This window comes from Aythya ferina, assembly GCF_964211825.1.
Source record: "Aythya ferina genome assembly, chromosome: 9".
Taxonomy (NCBI): domain Eukaryota; kingdom Metazoa; phylum Chordata; class Aves; order Anseriformes; family Anatidae; genus Aythya; species Aythya ferina.
Window position 1 is genome coordinate 23,921,129 of NC_140305.1, and position 22,899 is coordinate 23,944,027.

Below are 22,899 nucleotides of genomic sequence, written 5' to 3' on the forward strand. Positions count from 1 at the left end.
TTGCACATTCAGAAAAAATGTTAAGAAAGTTAGATAGTAGATAACACACATTAATACAGCAGTAATCCTTGCATTTACTCTAAACTTTTTTTTTTTTTTTTTTTTTTTTTTCCTGATTAAGTATTTTTCCACCTAAGAGAATTAATAGTGGGAAAACATGATGAGGCATTTTTGTCACCAGTAATGTGATATTTTTCTAGCAGAAACTTGGGGCCTTTTGCTAAGCCCTTTAGGCAATTGTTCTGGTGGATTTAGAGGTTTTCTTGGTTTCATGTATGGTTAGGATATCGAAGTACTATCTACAATAACTTCCTTGTTCTTCTGTAATTTTCCTTTGGCATGTGTTTGATATCGGCAGGCTTGTCCATTCCCATCTGTTCTGTATGGTTTTATGCAAATTCGTTCTCATCCCTCTACAAGTTCTTTCAAGTTAAAATATTGCTTCCTCATGCCCGCTTACATTACTTGTAATTCCTGCTAAGTGACCTGCTAGCCACCCATATACTGGGCATGAAAGGGATAATCTTTGTGAATCAGATCTCTCTTATCTCATCCCTGTTTGCATTATACGTTCCCCATACAATACGCTTCTCCACAATGATCATCCATTCAGTGTCCAAATACCTGAGGTCTCTTATTTCTGTCCAAGGCAGTCATCGTGTTGCTTGTGGTGAGCTGATGAGCAGTGAGATAAAAAGACCTGATAGAGGTGGTGCACGGGCCCATGGCATAGCCAGAAGGGAGCAGAGGCTGTTTGAGCCCAGTTTGTGGATTAAGCAGGATTAACCGTCAGGCTTGAAAAGGATTTTGGTGATGTTACGCAAGGACAGTGGTACGTTTCATGGTACGAGTTTACCAGCTGCACCGTGTCCATAAATTTGCAGTGGTTTAAGCTGAAACATCCTTTCCCGTGTGTGAAACCAACCCACCACGCTCAAGGATGCCGGGAACCCTCAAAGGGTGGCTGCAAAATGGAGTTACACTTTTATGCACGTTCAAAACAGCTCAGCTAAGCTGTACAGAGCTTATATATATATATACACAGGATAGACACATCCGTACACTGAGTAGTCTCAGTCCCAAACTGGAGGAGATAGCAGGGAGAAGCAGAAGCTCTATAAATACCTGTGCTACTGAAGCCATTGCTTCTCCTTTTAAGAAGCTGATGTCTCTTGGACTGGTGGAGAAGACTTTTTACCTCAGAAGGTGCAGCTGCTGGGTTTGGAATATAAAATCCAGCCCTTCAGTGGCAGTGGGAGCTGGTGAACGTTTTTCCACACGATCTTCTACTTTTTATCTCGTGTAGGATTCCTGAAGTAGACTTTTTGCGGTAAGAATTTCTCCTGAGGCTTGTTTCAGATTTCAGTGGTATAATGCTCTTTTGCCTTGACAAAGTTGAGATGGCCTGAAAGATTGCGTTAAAAATTGTGGTCTTCTGGTCTGCACAGTAGTCTGGGAAACTGTGGAGACACCAAGGGGAGTGAGGTTCACTGTCAGATCAGTTTATTGAACGTTGGTGTTGGGCTCAGTCCTGCAAAATCTATTCCCTCACTGGACTCGATGAGCAGGGGTGAATGCCAAAGGTAGAATTAGTTTCTTTTTAATGGAAAAATACTGTTAATTTTATCACTTGATTGTGTTAGTTGCAGGTTACAAGAAAGAGAATTTAATCAGCAGCCTAAAATATGAGTAATGTAGAGACCTGCAGCACATTAAATCAATATATTTTTTTTCTCCTTACATTTCAGAGAAATACACTTGTCATGTTTCGTTACATTCTTTTTTGTTGGATGGTTTTATAAATGTGATTCCTTCCAAGATTTTTGCTGTTGATGTCAAAAGAAAAGCCATAGGCAGTCCAGATGGGTTATCAACACTACTAATGCTTAAATTACCAGAAAAAGGAAGAGAGATATGAATTTATTTAACTGTTGTGGTGCAAAATAGAAGGCAGTGTGTTATCAGTTCAAGTACACTGTGTACTCTTCAGCACTCTGGCTGATCATAAATGCATTTTATTAAGCCTCAAAGGGAGGCCCTCATACCTGTGGACTGGAAATACGCAACTTAGGGCTGGTTTCAGAGTTTTACTGCTCGTTTTGCTAATTATCAGGACATGTGAGTGTACACAGAAGCTTGTTTCAAACGCCCTTCATGAACGTAGTGGTTCTGCAGCAAATGGGTTTTGATTCTTTCCCTTATAGTTGTGTAAATATAAAGTACTGAGTAGAAATGCAGAAAGAATAAAATAAAAAATAGTATGGTAAGCAGAACATCAGGTGACATTGGTATAATGGTCCCTTCTGGCCTTGCAATCTCTATATTTGAGAGTACCAGCACTGTAATGCAGAAGTAAGGCAAGGCTGAGTCTGATTTTTTTTTTTTTTTTTTTTTTGTCTTGGTTGTGTGCAGAGTTGCGTTCACTTCTCAGCTGCCTCTATGTGTGGAGCATGCAGTACGTATGCTCAAGATATATGGGCTGTAATTAAAACAGCTCATAAGAATGTAGGAGCCTAATGGTGTAATTTTTCAATTATGTCAATGTCTATGGGAAGTGAGGTTGTGCTTGTTATCTTTCAGAAGGCACCTTTCAGGCGGCGTGGCCCAAGCTAGACAGAGCCTGGCTTTGTGAGAGGCACGGTGTCCTTTCTGAGTCCCGGCTGTGACTGGCTGGTGCTCTGGGCACTGTCCCACCATGAGTGGCACTGATGATGCTAATGGCACATACAAAGGTCAGCTCCTTCTGCAAGAGGGAAGAACTCACTGATACATCCTGGTAGTCAGCCATTGGGTTAGAAGCTTTGGACTCTGTCCCAACAGAAAGCAGCATCCACGTTAACTAGCCTAAATTTGTGAGGTGGTGTGAAACTGTAAAAAGAGAAGGTCGTTTTGGACACAGCCTTAGTAGTAAGTAGGCAAGGGTAAGCTTCCTGGCACTAAATCGTGTTCAAGGGGTTCTCCACCGCTTTGCTTCCCACCAGACCTGACCTGCTGCTCAGCCAGGAGGTTGTCGCCTGCAGGGTCCTCCTCCATCCCATCTCTGCTTGTATTCTCCCTGGGCTCCAGCCTCCCTGCAAACCTGCACACTGCCTCCTGGAGGGCAGCAGCCCCAGGGCAGCCCCAGCAACATGGAAATCAGTCCAGAGCCTATTTTGGCCAACAGACAAAGCACAGTGCTCTTGTATCGCTGGTTTGCACACATCGTCGTTATACATCTCCAAGGAGCAGAGTTGCATGGAGAGAGAAACATTTGTCTTGTCCTCATATAGCCTGACTTTTCCAAGACTGAGTGTTTCCACTAAAGCTGGTCATACAGGATTAATGTCAAAGGGGTGTTCAGATGTTCAGGGCTGATAAAAAGTGGATTGCCAGCATTCAGAGCCCTGAAGTCCATGTTCAGATTCAAAAAAAAAAAAAAAAAGGGGGAAAGACCAGCAACATTAAAGTAGTTACCATACGAAAAGAAAAAGGAAAAACCTCCTCAGCTATCTATGATAACACTATTGTTTTCATTTTTTATTATCTTGCTTGTTACACGCCAATGCGAAACAACCACAGATCGTCAATAAGGATTTTAATTGCAAAGATTTCCTGTGACGTGAGTGTTAATGAATGTCAAGGCAATAACACAAAAGACATTACTTGTTTAATGATTGATAGAACAAGAAAAGCATGAGGTCTTTTGCAGGATAAATGACTACTGTTCTGTGTTCCTTTACATTAGCAGTATCAACACTTAGATCACATGGCAGGAGATAATGGTCCAGGAGATAAAGTACAGAATCACAGTCTGTTATACAATAACAGACAGAGTAATGATAATTAATGTGCATTTCTTTGGCCATTCTCATACTTATCAGCGCTGAGCCATGGGGACCAGTGCTTTGCTGCTGACTTAAATGGGGGCAGGATAGGGCACTTGGTTGGGCCGAGCTTTTTGGCTTTTGCTCTGCTGCAAGGATGGTGGACCTTAAAAGCTTTCCTTGTCAGCTGGCTTAAGTGGGCGTTCATGTATGGAGATTTTGTGCGGTGTAACAGCAATATATCTCAGTTGCTCAGAGCACTATGGCTGGAAAAAAAAAAGGCATTTAAACATGCAATGTGATGGCACACTTCAAAGCAAAAACTTGGGCTTTGGCCAGAAAGGAACAGCATCACGACACCCACTAAACACTCATCACCTTTCTCTTTGCTAATAAACATATACAAGGTGGGGGGGTTGTCCAAAAAAATGCAAAAACCCCTGGCAGAGGCCCTCTTCACACACAAAAGGTTAACCCAGATGGTTGGCCAAAGTCTCCGCTCTGGACATGCCCCCTGCAGCTGCAGCCTGTCTGAGGAACACTTTGTGGTGCGGGCAGCCCGCCCAACCTGCGCCCGTGCGCGGCTTTGGGTATGAAGTCCATGGAAAAGTTGTGCAGCTTTGGTTTGGTTTATTTGGTTTCTCGCACGCCGGGTTTCATTGGACAACGCACGCACTTGGCAACTTCTGACCGGTTTGCACCGCGAGGGTTTGAGTGCCCCTGGAGCTCGGCCAAGTGAGCAACTGTCTCCAAAAATGTGCTAAATGCGAGAGCGCCTTCGCGGTGAAAATTAGTTCATGGTTTGGCAAAACGTTTGGGGAGTCAGGAAAGTCTTTGGATGGAACGTGGATGGTTTAATTACCAGCCTTGAACCGCGAGCTGATGGAGCTGCACATGGCCTTTGGTTTGAAATGCAGCCCTGGGTAATGTTTCCTCCTTCTGAGAGCTGCGTTGGTTTGCAGTTATCTGCGAAAAGGCATGGGAATTGCTGTCTGAAAGCTGTGCCACCAAAATAGTGAAGCTTTCTTCCTAACTTCCTAAATCGGAATCTTATTCAAATTAATATACATTAAAATCTTGGAAAGTGTTTTCTTGAACTACATCTCAGTGTAGCCCAGGTTAAAAATTCCAGAAGTTTTGAAAATACCCCTGTAGCTCTTGCCAGCTGCCCGACACAACTGTGTTTGTCAGCTTTGAATCAAATTGTTCAAATGCCTTTTGTCCTCCGAAAACTCACCAGAGCTGTATTTGAGCTTCACCCGAGTAAAGTGTGCACAGCCTTGTGCCATTTGTCTTCCTTTAGAAAAAGCCGCTTGGAAAGCGCCTGTCGATAAGCGAGCGGTGTGACTTATGAACGTGTACTTCCAGGTGGACCAGGCTGGGAGGTGTCAGGGCTCTGGGATGTGGGGAGACCTGAACAGACCAGTGGCACATTGCAGATTTTGGTCCTGTGATCAGGCACAGGGTGCGAGACCTCCTGTGTCTTCCCCACCTTTCCACCAAGCTGGACTTGGGCAATGCACGTGGGCTCCTGTCCTGAAGAAGCTTGCCCAGTCCTAGCTCTCCTAGTCCTCCTCTTCTCTGTCAGTCTTGAATTTTTGGAGCTCAACCCCACTTCGGAGGTGACTGAAGTGCGACAGGAGCTGCCTGAGTTGGAGGCAGGAAGCAGAATAACAAGTTGGAGAGTTTTCTTTTGGATGTTAAACTTCTTCATCCGTGATGCCAGGGAGAGTAGCCCAGCATGGAAGCGTGAGCTGTGTCTCCTGGTGCAGAGCTGCTGTCCCCATCATCCTGTTGGTGGGGGGCTCATCCATCCCGGAGAAACACGGAGGCTCCTCGCATTGAATGGGAGCCCATCCGTGAGCTTTGGTTAGCCAAGGTGGAAGCCACTTCAAAAATTCTGCTGGCCCCTTAGGGCTGCTCTGCAGGGTGTAGATGTGTGCAGCAGCAAGTGCACCTCTGGGAGATTTGCGTTCTGTGAAAAATCTGAAAAAGGAGGATGGAAAAGAAAGGAAACAAAGTTGATTTTGAAACATTCCATCAAAAACACTTTGATTTAGATTTTGGTTTGGAGGTTCTGAAATATGAAATATTCCAGGTTACCTCTTGAAAATATGGGGATAAACAAAAATATTTCAGATGAATGATACGAGACTGCGTGCCCTTACACAAAGCCCTGCACAAGATATTCTGAATTTCAGTTTTCCAAATTGCCTTGTACTCAATTTAAACCCACCACGCTTTGATCTCCCTTCTACAGACCAAGCAGTTTTACGTCTCCGTTTCACTGGCGGCCTCGGGACAGGCAAACAGGGGGCAGGGGAACTTCTACCTGTCGCTTCCAATTTGGGGATCAGGACCCAGATTCGGGAAATCACTTAAGCATGTGTCTGACTCGAAGCAAAGGTTCCCTTGCACGGTGCCCTCCTGAAAAGAGATATCCTCCTCGGTCTGCACATGTAGCTAATGCTGGAAGTAGGGCTGACCCTGGGAAGCTGCTTCTCCCCTGGCACCAAGGAGGACGAGGCCCTGCAGCCCCCAAATTCTCATTCCCATTGATGTCCCTGCTGCTGTTTGCAGGGCAGAGGGGCTGCAGGGGGCCGGCAGCGCTGGCACGCACCCGCCAGAGCAGCACCGGGCGCTCCCCTCGGGAGAGCGTGTTAGCGCATTAATGCAGCGCACAAAGCAAAGGGTCTCATCCATATAAATGGGTGATTTAAATAATGAGGAAGGAGGAAGGATGTGGTTCAGTGTCAGTCCTGATTAATTAGGGCATAAAATAAATAACCCTCCTAACAACGCTGGCTGCTTCCACTGGAACTTACTCTATTAGCAGGCGATGGAGTTAATGCAAGCGGCAGTGTAATTACAGGTTAGTTAACCGGCCTGTTAGGACGTTTGCTTAATTTTGGGGGATGGCCCTATTTATACACACACGTTTTTCCTATTGCAAGGAGCCCGACAGCAAAGGGCTGATAAAAGTTGGTTGTTAACCCTGCAGTTTCACCACTTGTCAGGCCGTGTTTCGGTGCACCCCGCGTCGTGGAAGTCCGCCACGCGGTTGCCAAAAGCGGGCGGCAATTCCCCAGCCTGCCCGTTTGGTGTCACAGCCGAGGTCACGGCCAGGTATTGTGCTCGTAGGAGCAAGCACGTTTATCTCACGTGTGGCCGCACGATGAAATGATGACCAGATGTTAATGGTGAGTTTTTAACATCTTAGCTCGTCTGCAGGGGAGTTTTATTGAAACGTTTTGCCTGTTAACTCTGTGAGTGTCAGGCGAAAGCAAGAAAATACATACCGGGATTTATAGGTTTTTTGAGTGGATTCTTAAAAACAGCATCACTACGCAGCAAATAACTGCTGATGTAACAGGACATTTACATTTAATACTTTCATGGCTGCTAGCCAATAGCTCCCACAGCCTGCGGTATGGATCACAAATTTCTAATAGAGAGAAAGCAAATGCAAAAATTAGGTCCCTTAAATTATAATGCATTACAACTGCAACTTCGCATTACCATAGGCCTTCAAACATGACATCAAATCCTTAGTTTGTTTAATGGCATCCACAGAAGTCCTGCAGCTACACTGAAGTGTTTTGAGCAGTGCCTTTTAGTACTTTTTCCTACAGGACGGGAGGAAAGGCAGAGGAGGAAATCAGACATTGCTACTAGGTGACAGTGATATTGATATCATATTTTTAAGATCTGTTTAGGTCAATGCAGCTGAAAATAGGATCTGTAAAGGGGAGTTTGTGCAGATTTGAGTATAGGTGATGCTGTCAATGTCATGCAAAATATGTCGTTGTATAGTGCCTGCTTAAGGTCTAGTACTTCAGCAATCAAAAATCCTTCCCAGGGTAACTGCAAGCTTTTTTTTTTTTTTGAGTCATCTTGAGCCCGTTGCAACCTCACAGTGCCTCGGGTTCTCTACTTACACACGGGGTGTTACTCACAGATGAGTTCAAGTTTGAACTATTTAATAACCCCCAAATGTTTTAGGATTTGGGGTAAAACATCCAAATATTATAAACTGTTGTTAAGAGAGCAGCAAAACATGATTTTTCAGAATTCAAGGCAAATGTCTACAGTTCTATTCCAGCTTGAGTCATAGCATCATACTTTTTTTGTGGGGAGTCACTTTTTTATATGCCATAGCAAGTCACTTTGAATTCAAATATAAAATGAGGCCATCCATCATGTTAGCAATTTAATTACCTTGGTATATATTTTTCAGAAAAAAAAAAAAAAAAGAAAAAGAAAATCACCTCTATTATTTGTTGTGTGTATATCTTATTACAGATTCATTGCCTGAGGACAGGCAGGGCTGTCAGCAGGGCAGTCCTTGTGGTTAGAAATGCCGAGATGGGGAGCAGATAAGACATGCAGTCCTTGTGCCTCCTGTTCGGGTCCACTCCGCTCCGTGTTTGCTCGAGGCCTTACCTGTTAGATCCGCTGTAATCTTTGTTGCAACAGTGAAATGGTGCCTTGTAAAGCAATGAAGCGTGACGGGGATATTGAAAGGGTCGAATGAGGTAGAAATGCGATATTTTCTGTCTTCTAGCAGCTCAGGAAATAGGAGTCCTGCCGATGAATTGGGGTTTGGCGTTCCCCATCACATTCGCGGGCGAGAAAGTTGTGAGATTTATTGTTTGGTGCTTACAGAAGAGACAAAGTAAACAATGCCAACGATTTATCTAATTGTTTAGCCATCTGGTTTCACAGCCACTGGAGATTAAGCATTGAGGAAACCAAGAGATTGTAAAGAGCAGAGCAGGGCCGAGAGACGGGCCTTTATTTATTAAAGTTTGGCTGGCAGAAGTCACAGACTACCTCGGTGCCCTTCAGAGATGGGGCAAATTTCATGGTTTGCACTTTTTTCTTTAAGGGTTGGATAATTTCATGGCCAATAAAATGCGTAGCTATAAAAGCTGAGATAAGTGCAATGAAAGGACTTGTTTTGGGGCACAGTCAAATTGAACAGTAGGGGTGGAAAAGGAAATCCCAGCACCATGCCCACAGCTTGTGGTGCACCAGCCTCTTCTGAATCATTAGGTGCTAGCTAGGTTAGATGCAGGACACCATATTTAATGATTTCCCTGATTTTCAGGGCCAGGTTTTCAGGACTCTGGTCCCACTCAGTCCCACGATGTGCTATTTTTATCACTCAGCTGGCTTTCTCATTTTAACACATTCTCAAAAAAAAAAAAAAAAGAAAAAGAAAGAAAAGAAGTAAAAAAAAAAAAAACAACCAAAAAAAAAACCCTGTGGGTGCTTGTCACTGCAGAAAAATTACCCTTTTTCTTCTTTTTCTTTAGGTGTTTGAATGAGAGGAGAGAGTGTTTGTGTGGACGTAGGTATGTAGGTGGGATTTGGCTGAGTTAGCCAAGTTATCAAAGGTAGAATTTCAAAGCTAGCTATCAATGAAAAAATTGAAATAAATTTAATTGCAAAATGTTGCAGAAGTGGTGGAGGGGAAATAGATTTTGTACGTCACGGTTTTGGTGCAAGAGGAGAGATTAATTCACAGATTTCCAAATGCAGCTCTTGGAGCAAAGAAGCAAAAGCACACGGAGGGCTTTAAAGAAACACGGTAAAGCACAGGGCTGAGACTAATTAAGTAGGAGAGATAGAAGGATAATATTTAAAAAGGACACAACTCAATCATTTTTACTCTCTTGAGTGTAAATCTACCCCGCAGAGCTGATGAGACCGTATACCCTTTCATTCCCTCTATTGTTCTACATTCATCTTCATTAGGGGTTTTGCCCTACCGGGGTCTTTGGACCCTGGACTTTTGATTAGTTTCAGCTGGATGTCAGCGTCACACCTGAAAAACAGTTATTTTGTCTGCATATGTTATGTTTCCACAAGCAAAGGCACATCCGACAAATAAAGTCTTCAGGGAGGCTTAAAATTGCCCTGCAACAGCACGAAGAGAGAGGCGAGCTGGCTGGTTTTCTGTGAAGGCCTTCGCAGGTATCGACCCCGGGAAATTTGTCAAGTCAACACCTCGTGATGGCTTAGCTGCTGGGCTTGGCCCTGCAGTGCTTAAATCGGGCTCTGTTTTTATTCCTTGGTTTTTAACGTATGGGGCCAGAGGAAGTGAGGAGAAACAGAATCGTTGTGTGAGCTCCTGGGAGCCCCCACAGCTCTGCTGAGGTATGGCCACAAACTCTTGAATCTACTGCATATCGGGCGAGCACCTCTGCCATCAGCTGTTCGAAACCCATCCTCCAGGAGCTTGTAAAGCTCCACGAGTGGAGGGGGAAGACTTCTTGCAGGATCTGGATGCTGCCACAAGCAGCACGAGAAGGGGCAGTCACCTTCCAAAGAGGTGGGTTTGCAGCCACAAGGCACATCTGGGTCCTCAGCCACATACCACAGGATGGTGTTTGGCCCTCCAGAAGACGGTTGTGAAGTCTCCCATCACAACAGCAGCGTTATAGGGAAGAATGTCTATGCTGACGTATTTTTTATGGGAAAAGCTGAGGTGGCATTGAAAATTTATCATTTGGTCTCAGGTTTTTCATTTTGGTTCCCTAGGGTCTGCATATTTCTTGTTCCTATACATAACTGATTTATCTGTTTATATTAGATGCAACTTTGTAATACAATACCTTTTTTCTTCACATTTTTTAGGATTTAAAACAAAAATTCAAAATGAATTTAATTAACCTAAACAATTTTAACTATTAAATGAAACATTGACTAAAGGGTTTAAGTGACTCTGAATCCAGGACTTTTCCTTTTTCCTAACTATTTTGAGGTTAGCGCCAGCTTTTTAGCTTCCAGTTCTGAATTATATATTTTTTTCCTCACTGGCACCTAACAATTCCCTGAAGATTGACATTTCCTGTGTCTTCGCAGGTCTGGCAATGCAGCTGGGGTTGCCAGGTTGTGAAAGGGTCACACAGGCAGCCAAAACACACAGAAAATGTAGTGGTATAATTCAGAAATGAATCTACTTTTATCTTAATTTCAGTCCAGTGACCTGAACAGAAGGATTTGAACATTTCTTCTCTTCATGACCACAGAGAGTGCCAAGAGCTGGGTTAAAGCTTTCACTGAGCGTAAGGATAGGTGCTCTCACACTGCAAATTATCACTGATGTTGCTGTACTAAAACACAAATCCTGAGCATGTGTTCACTGCCAGCCTGGTGCTGGTGGACTCTGTGAAGCATTTTAGTTTAGGCTGGCTGTTGGCATTTCTGCCTGACGGTGATGCCCCAGTGTTACAGCTGGGATATTAACACTGGGACATTAATGAGCAGGTGCAGTTGCAAACACTGTCATTTTTGTAATGACGGCCCTTTGAAATGTAATTGTAGAGCACTACTGTTTGAAAGCAGTCAGTTCACAGGCATTTGAATCAGGCAAATTTGTACAACATGTTTTTTTAAAAACCAAGGAAATAAGAATATTGACCCATTTATGGAGTGATCCAAAAAAACAAATAAAGCTTTGAATTCACTTTTCTAGCCAAAAATTAAGATAGACTTTTCCAGCTCTGAGTTATTGCTCTGTTTCGGATTTAGTATCAGACATCTATACCATCCAACTATTTTGTGCTGATTTAAAAAAGGAGAAAAAGTAAAGAAGAGAAATGAGTATGTTTCTGCCCCCTTATTTCCTTTCCCATGCAGACAGCAGAGACACGCATCGTCTGTGCAACTCTGGGTTGGAATCTTAGTGGAGAGAATGCCAGGTACGGTTAGCAAAACAAACCTTATTCGATACTGAAGTTTAATAAAAGCTGCTTTAAAAAAAAAAAAAAAAAAAAAAAAAGAGTTTGGGTTCAAAGCGGGAAGTTCACTGATAGGTTTGAAGCAAACGTGTTCCCCATTACACCCCATTAAGAAAGGGGAATGCGGCGAGTGCTGGGCTCCCCGAGGACGCCTGGAGTGCAGGGGATGTGCAGGCTGCGGCCAGCCCCGCAGCCGCTGCCAGACCCCCTGACCCCGCGAGGTCTGCAGCATATTTGCACAGATAATGTGTCTTTGGGGGTTCGGTGGGAAGGAGGGGAGGAGACACTTCACTGCAAGGGTCTGGAATAAGACCAGCTCGTTGTGTGTTTTGTACTCGTACGCGTTTGCTCATCCCTGATCACATGCTAAAAGCTCAGAAGCGTGTGAAGCTGCGCGATGTCTGGCGTGCTGCTTTGTTCCACGCCTGGCCTGCGTGCGCCAGAGCACCGGCCTGCCTTCCAAGTGGTTTCTGTGAGGCAGAGCCGCACAGCTCGTCTGAATCATAGCATGAGTCTGCTGCTGGCCTGGGGCTCGCCCTGATGCGTCGCCGTCTGTGAAAGACGAGAAATGTGTTCGTGATTTCTCATCGGACGATCCCACGGGAAGCAAAGTTCATGCGGGGCAACAGCAGGGGCAGAGTGATGCGATACGGAGGAGAGAGGCCGCTGTAATGCCATGTCTGCTGGGTGGTGGGATGTGTTGGGCCCAGAAGTGGGACAAGGGGAAGGAAGGGCTGGTGATGGGATCAGAAGTCCCACCACTGGTGTCACCACGTTGCCTGGGTGCTGTGTGACAGCTCGGTGCTACCCCTGGGGATTTGTGCAGATGCCAGCCATCCCCGAGCATGCAGCTTTTAAAAGCACTCATGACAACACCTTGAAAAATGTAGGTTAGTTAAGACCAAGCGCTGTCAATTAAGTTTATTGGATGAGGTCAGTGGGGTAGGCGACATATATAATCATGGATGTAGAGAAAGGCCCACTCGTCTCCAAATCTGCAAACAGTTTGTCAATAACGGGACAAAATTTACTGTGGCAGTCTGAGTGATTTTGCAATACGCAAAATGGACTTAATTATCATCACGGGCAATCCCTGCGCAAAATGTAAGGGTTTTAATTTGTGGTTTTGCTCTTTGTTTTCCAAAAAAAAGTCCCACCTGCAAGCAGTAGACTTATTTTCATGATGCTGCCTTTTCAGAGAGTGGGGGCTGCGGTGCTGCAGCCTGTGTGTGCCGGTGAAGACGTTTCCATGAGCTCAGTGTGCCATCAGGCAACCGTAACATGTTGGGGATTAGCTAAGAGTTTAGGCATTGTACTTAAGTGCACTCTCCAGGACTGATTTCATATTTGATCAGTCTCTCCAGATGGGTTTCAAATCTAATATTGATGCATTTTTTTCTCAGAACCCTAAGTTGTTTGATGATTCCTAGGAACTACTCTTGTAAAGGCTTAACCCACTATTTGCTTATATAAAGTACACAGTTGCAATAATTACATCAGTAATTTCCAAATCCCTATTTCTTCTTAGTTTATTAAGTTAGAACAAGTTGAGCACTACTTTTGTGTTACTTTCTGGTGTTGTTTGTAAAAAAAAAAAAAAAAAAAAAAAAAAAGATTTAAAGAAAGCTTATCATATCTACAAATGAGATAAATCCACCTGAATAATTACTTCAAGGGAATCTGAAACTTACTTTATTACAGTCGCATTCAGCTCTGACCCAAGCAAATGATTGGCATTTGTACTAGGGAAATCTTTTAAAGTTCTGTAGAATTAGAAAAGATTTCAAACAAGAAATGCAGCCCCAGAGAACTAAAGAAGACAAAAATGGTTTCATTTTTTTAAAGCTCCAATCTTTAGGGACCTGTGGTCTGGAAAAAGATTTTAACATATATATATATACTTGTATGTTCACATCCACACAACTGGTCTAAGATGACCAGCCAAAAGTTGTATGTGCTATTCCAAAACCAGGCCTCATTGTTACTTGGCACAACCGCCTTACTACTCTTCTGTCCTACCCCATTCTGCCTGGGAACACCAAGTGCTTTGAGGTCTTCTTCCCGAGACAAAATTGTACTACCTCAATTTGTGCTTTGGATTTCGAAGCAGTGTCCATGCTGCTAATAATCTTGACCACCTCCTCTTCTACAATCCCTTTAACATTGTTTTGATGTCATCTGCTTGATGTACTTAAGGCTTGATGTACTCAAGTCTGTGCTTGCAGTTGGCTGGTGGCAAATTGATCCAAACAAAATTAAATGGGACAAATTTAATTCACATTGCTTATGAAGAAGGAGCTCTGTGAATTCAGCTGGCATGAGGATCATGGGTTCTCAAAGCCTACCTTTCTCTTTCAACCATTTTTTAAAGTATCATCCCAATTTACCAAATCAGATATAAAATCATCTCATCCACTTCTGACACAATTACTCTTTGAGTTTTTTTTTCCAGTCATTTTGCTTTTTGCCTAGTAGGTGTGTCTCAGCTATATCCATGTTTCATGGGGCAAAGGTGGTTAATATTAGGTATAATATACACTTCTTCCATTGGGACAGCCATCATCTGTGCTGATAAAGCTCTATTTTTGCACAAAATAATTTTTATTCTTGTGTTGACTTTTGTTTTTTATAAGCCTGATGAAGAAAGGAGCTCCAGCATCACATACGTGTGTTTTGACATTTGGTTTCTTATGAGGGGATCTGAGGTTCAGAGATAGGTTATATTTGCGGGTCAAGAGCTGTTGCTTTAATGAAATGATGTAATTGATTCCCTTCTCTTTTATGGAGTAGTCCTATTTTCTTGCTGAATAGATGCTTCTAGTCCTTTTAAAGGTAGCATTCATCTCGATCAGCTCGCTTACTTTTCCACTATTGTTACCCAAGAAGAAGCCCCATCAGCCCTCTCCCCACTTCAAATCGTGGCATTCAAAACAACAATTTTTGCGTCTGTTTGGATCTCTGGACTCACTGGAGATCTCAATAGCATGCAAAATATCAGCTGTTTTGAGATTTAAGGTAAAAAAAAATGAAAGCTGGCAACTCTGCTTGCTGGTGTCTCTGTTGTAGGCATAATTTGGGGCTGGGGAAGCTGGCAGTGACTGTGTGGGCTGAACCTCACTGCCACATCTTCTGCTTTGTGTAATTGTAGCTAAAAACAGTTTCTATCTATTTTGGGCTCTATTTCTCTCTATTCTGGACTGTATTCAGCCTAATGAACCAAGCCAAGGTGTTTCCAGACCTTGTATAGGTCTGGCCTTGTATAGGTTTGTGCCACTGCCTCAGATCTCAGCATTATAAAACTGCAGAATCAAAGGGCTAATATAGAAAGCTAAGTGCAAATTGAGTAAAATAAGAGAAGATCAATGTTGGTAACCTGCCACGAAGGGAGCATGCTGTCTCTCTGTTCTCCCAGCGCATTTGGGAAATCTATAGTTACCTGGGTTTCGTGCCTGGAGGATCCACCTGTGAATGAAGCTGTGTGTGGGGAGTGAAAATATCCAGGTTGTGCCTAGGAGGGGTGGGTTCTCCCTCACTGCACCATGCCTAAGTACTGAAAAACAAACAAACAAAAAACCACAACCCTTTGTTTTGCTTAATCTTATGCATAATATGTTTAAGTTTTGACTGCTAGCAAAAAGAAAACAAAGAATTAAAGAGAGAGATTAAATATTCCTGACATGGCCACTTCTCTCCACAGCCATGTATTTTGCAGTCACCTTTTTGGAAACTTTTAGGGCAGTTTTCTGCATAGCTTCTCTCGACAGGGATGGGCATGGCACAATCTGGCATTAAAAGAAGCTGCTTTCAATGATGTTGGAAAGAAACAGAAAGTGTCCTAAAGTTTCTACTCGGTCTAAGCATGACACACAACCCCACAGCAGAGAAGGCCAGCAACAAAAAAAAAAGGAATCACGAACCAGAGCCCCGCAAAATATTTGTCAGGAAACCCAAAGTCAGATGGAAAATGCTGCCTGTTGAAAGCTAGGTTGAGGTTTGCAAGCTTTTTACACAAACCTAGGCTCGGTTTCCAGTAAAACCTGCCCTGATTTATAGTTTCAAATCAAAGCCAGGTGGGTTTGCGTGTGAATCCAGGTGAGATCCGGTGGCCTCTCGAGGGTTTTGCTCCCTGAGCTGCAGCAATCAAACCCCCAGTGGTACACTGCTGAAAGTTTTTCCATGGCTCCTGCACACCGACACCACCGCAGTTTATACAAGGACAAGGCTTTGGAGTGGCTGGAGGGCAAATTGCAGTGGAGCAATGTTGTGTGACAGAAGTGATTTGGTGTTCTCCCACACTGTGGGACCTCAGAGCCCAGCTGGTGTGACAGGCAGGGCTCGGGTTGTATCCTAGGGTGATATAATCTGTGGAAGGCACTTGCATCTGCAATTAAATACAAGCATTTTTTAAATAGTGTATACATCATGATGCTATTATACTTACCAACAGTGTTTCAGTAGCACTACCTATGTAGCAGAAAATGAATACCCTAATGGATTTTTCTTCCCATGGCGCTGATAGGGGAATGTGCAGTTAAGAGTAGAAATTCTTTGGGATTTACCAGTTAGCTAAGATTCTGCTATCAAACAGCCCACCCTGCCCCTATGCATGCTACATCCTCAGGTTCTCACCTGCCTCCCTTCCCAAGCTCCTCACTTAATCAAAAATTTGGATACTGGTGGTCCTCAGTAGGTCTTTGAGATGTTTTCAGAGAGGTTTTATGGCATTGTGTGGTTTTAGTGCAGAGATAAACGAGTGAGTCACGTAGTTCTGTGTTAAAAGGAATTGATGTCTTGTATCATGTTATTTACTTTCTCATCGGGGCGGAAGGGTGGAGAGGTAGAAATAGTCTTGTTTTTATCTGGGTAGGGAGCAGAGGAGGGGACAGAGAGAGATATTGAAGATTCAGGTGAGTTGAACTTCCAATAGGGGAAAATGCTTCCCTGACCTGATGGCACAATTAGGTCACACATTAGGTTCTTTCATGAAGGACTCAAGTCCACCTTCACTCTGCTTACAGCTCTCCCTAATGTCATTAAAATATACATTCAAAGGGAGAGCCAGGATATATGGGCCAGGCTTTAAAAATCTATAATGATCATTAAAGAGTGGAGTTAAAATATTCATTTGACCATGAATGGCATACCAAGGCATTAAGCCTTCAATGGCTCTAGGCTTCTAAACAGAGAAACAGGAATTAAAATAGATTTCATAAATAAACAATATAAATAATGCTGGCAATGTCTCCACACCAACGTGTGCTGACTCGTCTGAGCTGTTGAGGGATTAAAAATGCGCGTCCCAAAGGTGGCTGATGTTCCAGCGGGAGATGAGTGTAGATCAAAACTTTTTAAAAAAATGTAGGTTTGTACAAGGAGAAACGAAAGGAATAAAGGGCAGGCAAAAGCACAAGGGCTTTATCTCTCTTAGCACGGGCCAGGTACGGCGAGGCAGCCGGCGTGATTTGCTCGTGCCTGGTCTCATGGGGCTGACAGCTGTGGGTCTCCGGGGCGCTTGGGGAGATCGGGTGCTGTCTGTCTCAGAGGAGGGTTGCAAATTAACTTGAGGAAGCTCATGCTACTTCTGATCAGCTGTCTTAGAGCTTCTCAGACATAATTCAGAGCTAGGTAATTGTTTTATGGGTTACTTAGCAAATCCAGATATATTTATTTAGCATAAAAGCACCGATAAGTTAGAACTACTGGAAGGGGACGAACATCCTGCGCTGGTCCTGAGCGCAGAGCTTTGTGACACAATCCTCGGGACAATAAGGATCTTTGGGATCACACCATCTGCTTAAACTAACATCCATCAGTCACCGAATTGCTTAAAAGATTTAGCCGGGGTCAATTAAGTATTTCAATGAACGTTTTTGAAATGCCAATTAATCAGTAAACAGCGCTGACCGAAGCAGTAGAAAAGGTGGCTGCTGGGCTGAGGGAGGACGCGTGTCCACTCTCCACGTTTGCTGGGTAGGGAATGCCTGAAAACTGGACGTACCTTTCCTAGGCTTTGATTATTCATAAATCTGTTGGGCAAGGTAAGTTCCATCATTAACCTTTAATCTTTTAGAAGCAAGTTGGCTGGAATCTATTTACTTTAACTAGCTTGTTCACTGATAATGCATGATTTTTAAATTTCCTTTTGTGCATTCCTTAGCTAAAGAAAAACACAGCTGTGTGTGAGACAAATTCTATTTATTTTCTCGTTAAGAAAAGTACAAGAAGATAGCATCATTGGAAAGCTAATAATAAAGAATTACTAAAGAACGCCCTTCATCTGTTTGCTCTGCCACTTTACGAAGGCTTTCCAAACAACCTTTTCAGATGTATTAGTAAGGAAAGATATCTTAAAAGTCAAAGGAAGACAAAGTTAATGCATTTATAGAAGTACCATTTCAGATAACATTTTACCTGAGTGTTTAGATTAGTTAAATATTAGAAAGGTAGAGATAATAGCCTTGTTTGTATTCATAAATGTGGAAAGTTGCATTTTCGGGGCACTGAAGTGTAAGGCATATCAAAGGTTTATCATCCAGGAATGTGCTGGCAGGCTGCGGGCTGCTCCCTCCTGCGCCCACCGAAACCTGAGGGCAAACCGGGATGCTCTGGCTCAGGCTTTTAAACCCCTTTTTCCCTATTTTCTATCCGTCGTTAAAAAGTGGGAACTGGGCAAATCGGGTGATGACAGCCTTGTCACAGAGTGCTGGTAGAGCTGCCCTCTTGGTTGAGGGAGACTCGGTGATGTACCAGGGAAAAGAAGATGAGACAAAAGTCCGGGCATTTTTAGGGCCTTCTGCAGACCCCATTTATAGGATAACACCTTCTCTCCTCTAAAGAATATATAACATGGACATTGATAAAGCACTCTACAGCCCGCTACAGGCTCGCTAGGCACCCGCAATCCCATACGCGTCGAGGCACAATGCTGGCAGCCCAGCCAAAAATACAGAGGTGCAGTAAGTAGCATGAGATGGAGAAGACATGGACAGCACTGTCCTGCACCCACATGCACACTCAAATAAAACCACACACCTCCGGCACTCCCAGCCTCTCTCTGCTCACACCAGTCGGAGAACAAGAACCCTGCAGCCTGGCAGGACTTACCGAGGAGGCAGCCTGCACACACGCACACTTCTTGCAACAGGAGGGAATCGTCCTGCCAGTATTCCCTGCCAGACTTCTCAGTCTTGTTGCCATCCTCAGAGTCAAATCTTCAAATATATGTGTCGGAATTATATGACAATAATGGCCCTGGCTAAAATATGATGTTGTTTTGACTGAGTGTGGTTTAAACTGCCATCTGCTGGCTTGTAGTTTTCAGGGCCAATAGTAAAAACAAGGTTCCCTCTTACAGTAACCCTCATTCATATTAAAATAAAGCCGGCTGAGTAATGCCTTCCCCTCTAAAATGTACGGCTGAAAATTGCACCGAGGAATACAAATGTGGCAGAGTGCACAGGTGAATCCCGGCACTTACAGGTACATCCTCAGGGATGGTTTTGTTCAATTTACACCTAGAAGAGAAGTTCAACAGCAGAGCACCTTCCCCTGAAGCCAATGAGATATGCACATTGCACATGGCGAGCCGAGACAGCTCCTTGTTTTTTTGCTTCTACAAAGCAGCTTCCTGGAACACTGCTTGGGATTTTTGACAGAGCATGGGCCAAAGATGTCCCAGCTTGTTCTATTCAAAGTTTCTTAAGAAATAATTAAACTTTTATTTTTTTCTCCTTTCTCAAACTGTTGAGAGAGGAAACTCCAACTATTTGGCTGGAAATTTGGCAGTTACTCGAGAAGGGGAAGATTAATACCAATAGCTGCTTTGAATTATTTTCCCATTAGTCTTCCTATAAAGCATTTAAAGAATCGGGGCATCGCTGTCAGCCGTTGCTCAGAGGCATTGGCAGGACCTCTGGAGGACATGACTGGGGATGGGGCGACGTGCGGGACCGTGACACGAGCACAGGCTGCCTGTCCCTGCTGGCAGGGAACGGGGTGCTCAGCTATGGGGGGAAACACTCAGCAATGGGAGATGTTACAGCCCCGTGTCTCTCTGCTGTCCAGAAGTGGAAAAAAAACTCTCGGCATAGAAAGAAAAGGGAAAAAATCTAGTATTTTTTGTGCTAAAACCAAGATACCTTCTGCATTTTTGGGGGAAAATTGTGTATCTGAATAGTGAGGGGAGAAATGAGTGTCGGGCTTGATGACAGGATGGGCCAGATCTGCGGTCCCATTAAGGATCTTATCTGCAGAGTCCTCCACCAAGCCCATGAGCGTCTCCCAGACCCTGAGGTGTGTCAGGGGAGCAAACTTGGTGCAGTGGCCAGCCCAGGTGCACAGCATCCTGCATCCCGGTTAATGTTTGACCCCGGCTCCTGCTGGTGTGTGCGGGGTCGTCCCTCACCCCCAGCTGCGTGGTCACCTCGAGGAGCCGAAGCCACGAGAAACCCCCTCCAGCTGCAGCACCGCCGGCTCCTTGCTCTTCTTACCCGACACGGGCCGGGCGAGCCGGGAGGGGATTACAAAACACCTTTCATCTGAGGCATCTCAAGGCACTCCGCAAACATTGAGTCATTAATTCCCCCGCGCCCCTTTGAAGCTGGCAGGTATTATTGGGGCAGCGAAAGGGAGAGTGACGGCGGCTGCGCCGCGGCCCAGGAATGCGGTGACGACATTGACGACATGACTAATTTATTTAGCAAACTGAGTTTAGCATGGTAATGAGGGTGTATTTGCCATCATCCCATCATTCATCAGATTTATGAAGCTCTCTAGGCCGTGAGCACGGCTGTGACTAAGTTTAGTGTGATTTGTTCAATTAATTCTTCTAATTCATTTGGACTGAAAAAAAACCATAAGATTGTGTGGCAGGTCAGGACCCCCATGATGTAAATGTGTGTGCACGTGTGTCTGTGTGAATCTGTTTATCTGCGGTGAGACCTGTAGCACTGGGTGTCTAGGAATATAAAGTGCATTGACTCTTTTATTTCTATTTTAAATCAATTTGCTATTTTAATATTTTTTCCCATATATATTAACATATAGTCTAATGTAGACCATTTCAAGTCAAGGTGTTTTTTTTCTTTTTTTCTTTTTTTTTCTTTTTTTGGCATAAGCGTGTGTGACACCAAGGCTTTGGTAGCAATCCTGTTCTCGCTTTGGGCATAGCTCACTGCCCAGGATGCTCAGCAAGGTAATATCAAACACTGAGCTTTTGATGTCCCAGTCATTTCAGTTTGCACAGGGCTGCTTCTCTGTCCCCAGAATTCCCGTTTGCATTACCCAGTACTTTGAGGACCAAGGACACCACTGCTCCCAGCACCAGAGACCCTGCATTGCAGTCACGGCATAACACTGATGCCAAGATGAAAGGGACCCCTTTGGGGCAAACCTCCCCCAGGCAGGGAAACGTCACTCAGGGCCTTGCCTGCCCAAGGCTGTAATACCTCCAGGGAAGGAGATCACCCCAGGGGCTGCTCATCCGCATTTGGAAAACATTTTCCCCAGTGCTTCCATGCCAGTGCATGGCTCAGAGGAGTGTCTTTGCTGGGCACTGCGGACATGACAGAGTATAATCATAGGAAACAATGAAAGCGGCAGTGGGTGGATGGCACAGACATGCCCTACCCTGTGAACTCTTCATACTGAAGCTTTTTTTCCATCCTTGTTCTACTTGTCTATCTCTGGCATCCCTGGTGCACTAAGGAGCATCCCATGCCATTGATTTCCAACTGTGACTACAACTCCCAGCAGCCTTTTTCTTTCAGCTTCGAGTAGTTAACCAGGTGTAAGAAATATTCAGACAGATTCTGAATGAGTTTTGGCATTCTAGGGATGAATTTACACCTATGGCTGCTTTGGATATTTAGCCAACAGGCTAAAGTTTCTTTTCCACTTTGCATTCAGGATTGATATTTTCCCCCTTTCTTTTTGCTTTCTCTTCATTTTCCTGTTTCACATTTCCCTGAATACCAAATCTGGTGCTCAGGAGCACCGGGTGAAGTCAGGACAAATCTCCAATGAGTCCAGAACCAAGGAGCAGCTTATGCCAATCCATAAACATCATTTGATTTTAGCTGTGACTAGTACAAGATTGCTAGCATTGCTCCTTTGTCCCTGGAGCTTTAGGATGCCACATGGGAGAGAGCAGTGCTTGATTTTACCACACTGAAGCCAGGTACCAGCACCGGTGACCTCAGTTTTGCCTTTGCTGGTCACTGCCTCTATTTTAGAGCATCTCCAGATGTTACCCAGGCAGCAGTGAAGGCTCAGCTTGCTGGCTACTGTACAAAATCAAAGACCTTTCCTGCCCTTAGAGTTCACCAATTCTGCCGTGACTCTTTTTAAGGTAAATTTAAAAGATATCTGTGCCAAATACTATTGTCTGTGTCCTGAGCAAAGGTGTGCTGTAAAAAAGAAAGTGAAGTCACGATGAAAAGCACCACCTCTGTTTGCTCTGATGCAGAAGTTTGAACAGAGGCGAGAACAAAACTGTGCAGCTCCTCCCCTTTCTCCTGTGCTGGTTTAAATCAATCATGCGCTTATGCACCTTTTGGTTTTGTCCTCTCACTCATCAGCCTCCCGTTGCAGCGTGAAATGTTTCACCTGTTCCAAATCAGCCAGATACAATCGGGGAAAAGATAGCCAAAAAAGCCTGCCAGGACCTGTCCGTGGCCGTGGGTTCACCCAGCCGCTGCCTTCACGGATTTTCACAGGCAAATCTGTTCGCACAGATACAGGGGAGCTCAAAAAGCAGGTTCTGGTGGGACTTTTGCCGCCGTATGTCGATGCAGATAGTCTGCAGCCCCCCAAACGGCACCGTGCTCTGCCCTGCCTGTAGCCTTCAGCTAAAGCAGCGTGCGGAGCCCGATAAAGAAGGCAGACCCCGAGCCCCGCAGAATGCTCTAGCAGGCAGCCAGCAGTGAGAAGCGGAGGGATAATTTTCACAGATTTAACCAAGAACAATGACACTATTCGCAACCAAGAGGAGAGCCAGGAATTATTTGCCAGAGTGCCAGTGCATGTTCCCTAGTGGGTAACTGGAAAATGAGAACAGCCTGTCAAAGATTAGCCCAATTTCTAAAGCAAGCACACGACAGTCTGATTTTGTTTATGAGAAAGGGGCATCTCATTAAAAGTCAGATTTGGGTTTCAAAGCCAGTTATTTAGAACTTCTGACTTGTATGTACACATCAATTATCTGCGCGGGGTTACAAAGCCTGGCCAAATTCCATTAGGGATGGGTTAACCCCGAAAGAGCCGAGCCCAGCATCTCCCAGGCTGATGTCTATCTGCCCCTAATATCAACACTGGCTTTACAGAAAGCAGCTGCTAATGCTCATAGGTTT

At 44.3% G+C, this 22,899-nt stretch overlaps 1 protein-coding gene across 8 annotated transcripts in view; it reads left to right on the forward strand.

Moving 5' to 3' along the window:
* The window catches only part of MECOM (MDS1 and EVI1 complex locus), a 317,440-nt gene that overhangs the window by 181,330 nt on the left and 113,211 nt on the right, over positions 1–22,899 (forward strand). The window lies entirely within an intron of this gene.